Consider the following 8,572-nt stretch of genomic DNA (forward strand, 5'->3'; position numbering starts at 1 on the left):
TAGATATAGCTCTGCTCCAAATGTTCATATGGACTATTTGTGCCTGACCTGCAGCAGAACTTTCCAAGGTCATATTGGTCTGATTAGTCACAATCCAATACAATGTACTTTGACCCCAAAATAATGATGACATTTTGGTCCTCTTCAAGAACGAAGGACTAGAGAATCTGACTTCAAAAAGAGACTAATCTGTTTGTTTGCATAAAGGAACTAAACTGAGAGAATTTCTATTTAATTTGTCATTATAAACTAACCAGATTAAAAAAAATTTTTTTTCTTCTTAGTCTACTTTTGACTTTAACAAAGTTACCATTGTTTGATTATTTAAATAACTTTTTTTTTAAGTTGCACAAGGAGAAGAAAATGGAAAGGGCAAGTGAAGGACTGAATGAGGGAGAAATTTGGAAGGCCAAAGGGGGATTGTCAGTGACAGCAGCAGATGCCTGGAAATGAGCTATCCTGAATGTTTGCATTCCAGGACTTGTTCTGATGCCAGGATGGTTACCATGTATACAATTGCTCTTCTGAAAAACAGGAAAAAGAATGTCTGCATGCCCTAGGCTAATGAATATGCCCAGGAGAGCACCAAGCTCCTATTACTTTGGATTTCTCTCAGAGGCTCAAGGACAAAGAAAGGGATCTTAAACTTTCAAGTGCAAAGGGTATTATTATTCTGCAACCAAAAAACAAAGAAGAAAGAAACTTCCAGGAAGGAGAACTGTGGACACTAATTGAATTCTATTCTTTCTTGAATCTTATTTTATTTCTTCATAAATGTTGACATTAAAGTTTCAAATATTATATTTAAACTGTATTAAATATAATAATACTCATTATATAAATATATATGATAATATAAGTATAGAGAAATTAATTTCTAGAAAACAATATTTTCATATATTTTTGAAAAGTTATAGCTTTTTTATCATAAAGAACTTCATATTTTCATAGGAGTTTGAGTCCAGTTCATTCATTTCAAACATGAACCAGTAGAGTATGCCATTAGTGTTTTTTTTTTGTTGTTGTTGAGTTGTTTCAGTTGCGTCCTTTGTTCTTTGTGACCCTATTTGAAGTTATCTTGGCAAAAATACTGTACTGGCATGCCATTTCTTTGTCTAGCTCATTTTACAGATGAGAAACTGGGGTAAACAAGGTTAAGTGATCTACCTAAAGGAACACAGCTAGAACATATTTGTGGCTGGATTTAAACTCATATCTTCCTGACTCCAAGCCCAAGGCTCAATCCACTGCACTACCTCACTGCTCTTAGTATTTGCTGATTAACAAATGTAGACAGATAGGACTATGATTTACCAATATTTATAGAATGAGTCTGTGGCAGATTTAGTAAGGACAGAGGTTCAGCTTCCTTCCTTTCCATGGAGTTATTCATGAGGTATTCTTTCTAGTAGTCTTTATTCACTTCATCATGGTCACTAACTGCTTCTAGCTTTCCAGGTGGCAACTGGATTCTCTGGAAACAGGGAAAGGAAAAATCCAGCAGGAATGGAATTCTCACAATGGTAGTGATTCTGCAGAGGTAGAAGAGATGGCAAAGCGTTTTCCAGACTACCGAAGACTTCCCTTGGAACATTTGTGGAAATGTTGCCTTGTGTAAATTGGAGAGTTGGGGCTATGATGTTGTTTGATCATTTCAGGAACGTCTGATGATGATCCCATTTGGGGTTTTCTTGACAAAGGTACAGTCGTGGTTCTCCAGAGCATTTAATAAATGAGGGAATCAAAGCAAACAGGGTTAAGTGACTTGCCCAGGGTCACACAGTTACTAAGAGTCAAAGGCTGATTTTGAACTCAGGAAGATGGTCTTTCTGATTCCAAGCTCAGTGCTCTATCCTGAGACATCTAGCTTCCCTGGATTATGACAATATATTTATTTGAAGAAATTTTGTTGCATAAGAACAAGAAGTGGCAGTATTTTTTTAATTTTAATTTTAATTTTTAAAATTTTTATTAGTTTATATTTACCAGATATTTGCATGGGTAATTTTACAACATTGACAATTGCTAAACCATTTGTTCCAATTTTTCCCCTCCTTCCCCACCCCCCAAGATGGCAGGTTGACCAATACATGTTAAATATGTTAGAGTATCAATTAAATATACTATATGTATACATGACCAAACAGTTGTTTTGCTGAACAAAAAGAATCGGACTTTGAAATAGTGTGCAATTAGCCTGTGAAGGAAATCCAAAATGCAGGCAGACAAAATTAGAGGGATTGGAAATTCTATGTAGTGGTTCATATTTATCTCTCAGAATTCTTTCGCTGAGTGTAGCTGGTTCAGTTCATTACTGCTCTATTGGAACTGATTTGGTTCATCTCATTGTTGAAAAATGGCCACATCCATCAGAATTGATCATCATATAGTATTGTTGTTGAAGTATAAAATGATCTCCTGGTCCTGCTCATTTCACTTAGCATCAGTTCATGTAAGTCTCTCCAGGACTCTATGAAATCATCCTGTTGGTCATTTCTTACAGAACAATAATATTCCATATTATTCATATAAATGGCAGTATTTTTGTGCCTAGGAAATCTACATATGAGAAATTTCCATGATGTCTGATGTAGAATGAAGCCTGTGGTTTTGTTTTTTTTTTAATCGCATGAGAAGAACAATTTGGATCCCACATCATAGAACATTCTTAACCTTGGTGGGAAGAGGGGACCATCCCAAGGAGTATGTGCAATGCTGAGCCTGTGATCTGGCTGCTTCTAGTGAAACAGGTGCTTTGATCTCTTGTACAATCTGAGCTTCTGATCGATCCTTTGTGTTACCCCCATCCTTTGATAAAGGGTTGTATCAAAGAGGGTAGGGTTACTCAGGAAACTTTGAAAAAGATATTGTTATTTATTTCATGAAATATTTCCCAATTACATATAAGAAATTTTGAAGTCATTTTTAAAAATGTTGAATTCCAAATTCTTTCTATCTCTCCAGCCCTTCTCCAATCCCTTGAGAAGGCAAGCAATGTGATATCAATTAAATCTATGAAGTCATACAAAACATTTTCAAAAAACATTAACATCTTTTTTTTTTCTTCTTCCTCTTTCCTAAATATGTGACTTGGGAATTTAGATAGCAATTCCTTGGAGTTTGTATGAGAGAGGACCTTTAGTTTTGGAAGTTACCTTTTCATGGCAGTTAGAACGTGTGATCATTTAGGTAAACTTGAGATTGGCTGCTCCTATCACCTTGTGTTTCTTTCCCTTCAGCATAGGTGACCGTGAAATAGATGTTTCCAAAATTGGTATCTACATTCAGGAATTCAGGAGTTTGGGAGTTCCTGGATTCCTCAGTTGAAGCTGACTGGCATCAACATGAGTTTTCTGCAACTACACCCTTCTTGGAGAAGATGACTACCCAAAGGAGGATGATTCCAAATCTTGCCCTGGCTTGCAAAAGATGTGGACCTTGAGGGAGTTTGGACAATACAGAGCTGAGATGAAGGTGGAATGCCGATTTAAAAATCCCTTAAAGTTTCTCATGTTTTTAAAGTTTTTAGAATCAATATGCTGAGAAAGTATAAGAGGAATTTTGAGTTACTAGTCTGTATTTTAATTCCTTATTGATGTATGATTATGAATATTTTGTGTTTTAAACATTTCTATTGTGGTGTATTAAATAAATAGCTGTCATATTTGACTTCTGGACATTGAACACTCTTCTAGTAGGGACATTTATAATCTCTTTTGGAGAAAGTTGATCCATGAGCCATACCTAAACTTTATATAATTTCCCCTAAGCTCTGACAGGATGGACAAGAAAAAGATGTAAAAACTCTAGAGAAGAAAAAAACAAAACAAAACCAAACCTCACCCCTTTCTTTAGAAGTCAGGCTCTTCTGATGCTAAACTTAGTCTACATGAATACAGAGGTGAAGCATTGTATGTGGAGAGGGTGTGCCCACCTCTCCTTGGCCATTGGGTAACTATTACAATTATAAATGTAAATCCAAATGCAATAACTGGAGGTATAGGAGAATTAGATTGTCCATTAGAGGAAGTTGGATATCTATAATGATGAGGGCTCAGATCTCTTTGATGTTTTGAAGAAGTAACAGTAAAACAATGACAACAGCAACATTAGCTCACAAAGCATTCTGTGGTTTACAAATTGTTTTTCCCACAATAACCCTGTGAGGCAGGCAATACAATGAGAAATGTTCATGCAATTTTACTAAATTATTCACCAATAATACCCTCCTTCTTTAGGCCTTTTCTACGCCAGTCAAACAACATGACGCCAACAGATCTGTCTGAGTCCTTTGTGGCTGGCTACTACCCAACAGCAATTATTGACTGAGCAGCATTAGGCTTTCAAATATATTCATCTGTTCAGCTTTTTGTTTTATCCAAGTATTACTAACTTCAGTTCTCTCTCCAAATGACAGGGTAATGTTTTAACCTGCTAATCAGTAGCATTGACTTCATGAAATTACTGTAGGCCTTTCTTTTTAAAATTATAGAAATAACACAGGGGAAAGAATGATTAAGTCATCTCATTTTACCCCTGGGGGGACAACATGGGGTTTTTCCCTAAAAAATACTTTCATGTTCTCTTTCAAGCCTAACTTGAAGTATCTGGACAATAAACACATTGAGGTAGAATGAATATGCTTCTCACACATTTTCTATAATTTCTTTCCCTCAGTCTCCATTCCTATGACTTATTTCTAGATGTCTGTTTTCTCCACCGTTCCCAGAATATACATATTTACATACACATATATTCTTAGTCACCGAGATTAGTGAACAATAGCATTTGGAACTACATCTATCTTCACTACCTCAAGCATTCTTCCTTGACTTTATTTGCAGATCTAGGACCCACAAATTTTTGATTTCCAAGGAACTGTGACAGGGAAAAAGAGGCAATTTCCATAAGGATAAACTGAGCCCATTGTAGCAATGGAGAAGGTACATAGAAAGAACAATGTCAATTTCCCTGTCTTTACATTTGAGATATTTGGTTAAAAGGGTTTGGTTCTGATGCTGGTGTATTCCTACTTTGTTCTTTCATGTTTAGGAAAGCTGTAAGAATTATGTGTCTACTTGGCAACATAGAACTATTAATATTAATTATTATTATTATTGCCATTAATGATAGCACTTTCTTTTTTATAGGCAGTCCATGTCTGAAAGCCTCTAGCTACCTAACAAAACAAAATTGAAAACAGTTCACAGCCCACGCAATCACTAGCAACCTTCTGCTAGGATATGTTGGTTACTGAATCAACAAATCATATTGTATTCATGTGGTTTTTATTTCCTAATAAACCACAATGTTATTGGAAATCCCTAAAGTTTTTTTCCCCCTAATCATAGGCAATAGTCCCTCTTCTGGGTGCCATCTTGGATTCTTTCATAACTTTGTCCTGTCTCTTCAAGAAAGCTGTGTCATAAGGCTTAAAATAATAGCATATAGTTACTTTGGCAGTGGTCTTATATAAACAGATGGATACAGCTGATAACATTAACGACTTTACATGTCATCTCGTTTTTCCAGTACTCTTGCTTCCCTGAAAATTATATCTGTTTGATATCTCTTAACCCATGGCAACCACTTACACAGCTGTACTCAGTGTTGTTTGTGAGATTGTCAGTTGCTTTTTCTACACCATCCTGTTCTATTTTGGTTGTGGTATGGACTTTGAGCTATGCTTGATTGAGCTGCTACATCCAACAAGCCAGGAATGGAAGTCTGTAAAAAAGAGAACCACTTGGGAGATAGAGCCTTAACGTGTGTGGGCAGGAAAGGAAATTTGCTGACTTGTTCAGTTACAAAGCCATCACAAAAAGGACAAAGTTAGATATATGCAAGGAATTGTTTTTTTGGTATCAATGAGTTTGAATATTAAAAACATGAATTATTTCTCTTAAAATATGTATACGAGATCAATCATAAATCAGAACATGTTAGATCTAGAATAAGGTCTAGAATAGATCTTAGAAATTAAAAGCCACACTATTTAATAATGGAGGAAACTGAAGTGCAGCAAATTATAATTTAGTATAAAGGCAAAGTATAAAATACCTGGATTTTATAGTGACTTTGAATTAGTATCTTCAGGATGACAGTGAGTTGCAATAACTTTCCAAATAATTACTTCAAAACCAAACTGAATCTTTTTTTTTTAATCACAATTTTCTGTACATATTAGATAAAAACATTGCTTTGACCTTAATGTCTAGCAAAATATCTTAGTTATATCACTTTTCATGTATAGAAATGGTCATGTCTGTCCTTGTATGTCAGTGTCTGACATGTCATGTGTCAGACAAGATCTGTTCTTACATCAATTTACTATAGGCCATATATAGAAATTATAATATGTACTTATGCACAAGCAATTTCCAAATGTACTTTCAAATTCAGAAAAGCATCATAGGGCATTCAAAAACCAACTGAAATATTAAAAAAAGTTTGCAAGAACTATTAGCCATAGGAATATATATTTACCTAATTTATTATTTATAAAAAATTAAAATCCCACCTTCTTACAGTAAACAGTTCTCAATTCATCTTGATTCTAGTGATATCTTATTGATTATTTTGTTTTTATTATTTATTCTGAATATAGCTTGTTAGTACATAGTTATTTGCATGCTGTTTCTCCCATTAAACCATGAACTTCTGAGAACAGGATCTATCTTTTATCTTTCTTTGTATGCCTGGCACTTAGTACAGTACCTTGTATATATAAGTGTTTAATAAATGCTTCTTGAATCACTGACTATTAGAAGGTCATTGTGAAGAATTTAGAATTTGAAAATTTGTCTTTAATGAATTAGGAAAACAAAGACAGATAACAGAACTCCTGCCTATTCTCTAAGGATTTTAAATTTTTTTTTCTATTTTAAAGAATATCCAACAATATCAATGCTTTTGAATGATCTTAAATAGAGCAGGTCTCAAAAATCTTAATGCTATTTTAAGCTTTAATAGTACTAAAGCTAAAGTGGCACTAAGACTTTTGGTGCATTTTGTATTTCCTCACATCTAGTAAAGGCTAGTTTCTTTATATAGACAAGAAAACAAGCTTCTTAAAGATTGCAGCTGTTTTATTTTTGACCTTGTATTCTAGTACTTAGCAAAGTCTGCACATAGTAGGCACTTTGCAGATTAATATTGACTGAAATAAATTTCCCTATCCTTTTGATTTTCAAAATTGGACTACATGTATCATAAATTACCTTTCAACTAAACAACTCTCAGATTCCATTTCATGTGGTCCAAGCTATAGTATGATGACTTCTCTACGAATGTACAGATGGATCCCACTTTATATTAACAATAATAATAATAATAGCTAGCATTTATATAGTTACCACTATATACCAGTCATTGTGCTAAACCCTTTACAAATATTATTATGACTTGAGGGGTAAGTACTATTATTATCCCAATTTTACAGTGGAGGAAACTAAGGTAAACAGAAGTTAGATGACTTGCCAAACAAAGGTCTTACAATCAAAAATTCAGGTTTTCCTCATTTTAGGTCTAGCAATTTCATCTAGATTCCACTTGTCTTACCTACATGTCAGAGATAGTACCAGAACCCAGATTTTCCTGACTTTCTCTCTAAAAGATCAACATTTATCCTTTGTTCTCTACCCATTTGCCAACATTTAGAGACACATAAAAAATTAAACCCATTTCCACGTAAAAGGCTGAATTTTAACTTAGGCCTTCCTGATTCCAGGACCAGCATGCTATCTACTGCATCACCTATCTGTATTACGGATGTTATAATTATTTTATATGATAGAAATACTTTAATAGATCAATAATCTCATAGATGGGGACTCCCTCTCTTGGTGAAGATCACATCCATGTCTTCTTATCCAAAGTGATTCTTGTCCATGTTTGTCCAGAGAGTCTTCATAAAAGATTGAGTTAAAGTGAGAGAAGACTACCTCAAATTTGTATTTCCTCAGTATCAATGGAGTACTTATTCTAGGTGCCTCTATGTTATTGTTCGCTATTTTTAAAGTGATTTTTTAAAAAGGATCTTCAGGACTTTTGTTTTTTATATGTATATATTTATTATATATATATAAAATATATAACATATATATTATATGTAGCTTTTGTATATGTGTATATTTGTATGTGTGTGTAGTGATATGGTTAAAAAGGGGGAAAGGATAGAAAGAACATAAATATTACAATTTTTAGTTCATTTATACATGCATGCATACATATATAGCTAAGTGATATAGTGTATAGACTATGGGACTTATGAGTCAAGACCAGAGTTTGAATATTGCTTCAGACATATACTAGTTGTGTGACTCTGAATAAATCACTTACTCTGTTTCTTCATCTATAAAATAGAGTTAATAATAGCACTTGCTTCCTGAAGTTATTGTGAAGATCAAATGAGATAACATGTATAAAGTGCTTTACAAATCTTAATGTGCGTTATAAATGTGAACTATAAATATGTAATTATAAATATAAATGCTCAATAACTAATAAATTTACAACATAGCAACAATAGCAAAATAAATGCTTAAAATAAATCATTGGTATCTAACTTTTG

The 8,572-nt window shown here is 33.8% G+C and overlaps 1 long non-coding RNA gene across 1 annotated transcript; it reads left to right on the forward strand.

Annotated features, from left to right (window-relative positions):
- Positions 1 to 1,187: 1,187 nt before the first annotated feature.
- LOC141559711 (uncharacterized) lies at positions 1,188 to 3,669 on the forward strand. Its single transcript, XR_012487531.1, has 3 exons — positions 1,188 to 1,700; positions 2,638 to 2,750; positions 3,240 to 3,669. It is a non-coding gene; the product is annotated as an uncharacterized LOC141559711 (long non-coding RNA).
- Positions 3,670 to 8,572: the final 4,903 nt, after the last annotated feature.

Source organism: Sminthopsis crassicaudata, chromosome 3, assembly GCF_048593235.1.
Source record: "Sminthopsis crassicaudata isolate SCR6 chromosome 3, ASM4859323v1, whole genome shotgun sequence".
NCBI classification, from domain to species: domain Eukaryota; kingdom Metazoa; phylum Chordata; class Mammalia; order Dasyuromorphia; family Dasyuridae; genus Sminthopsis; species Sminthopsis crassicaudata.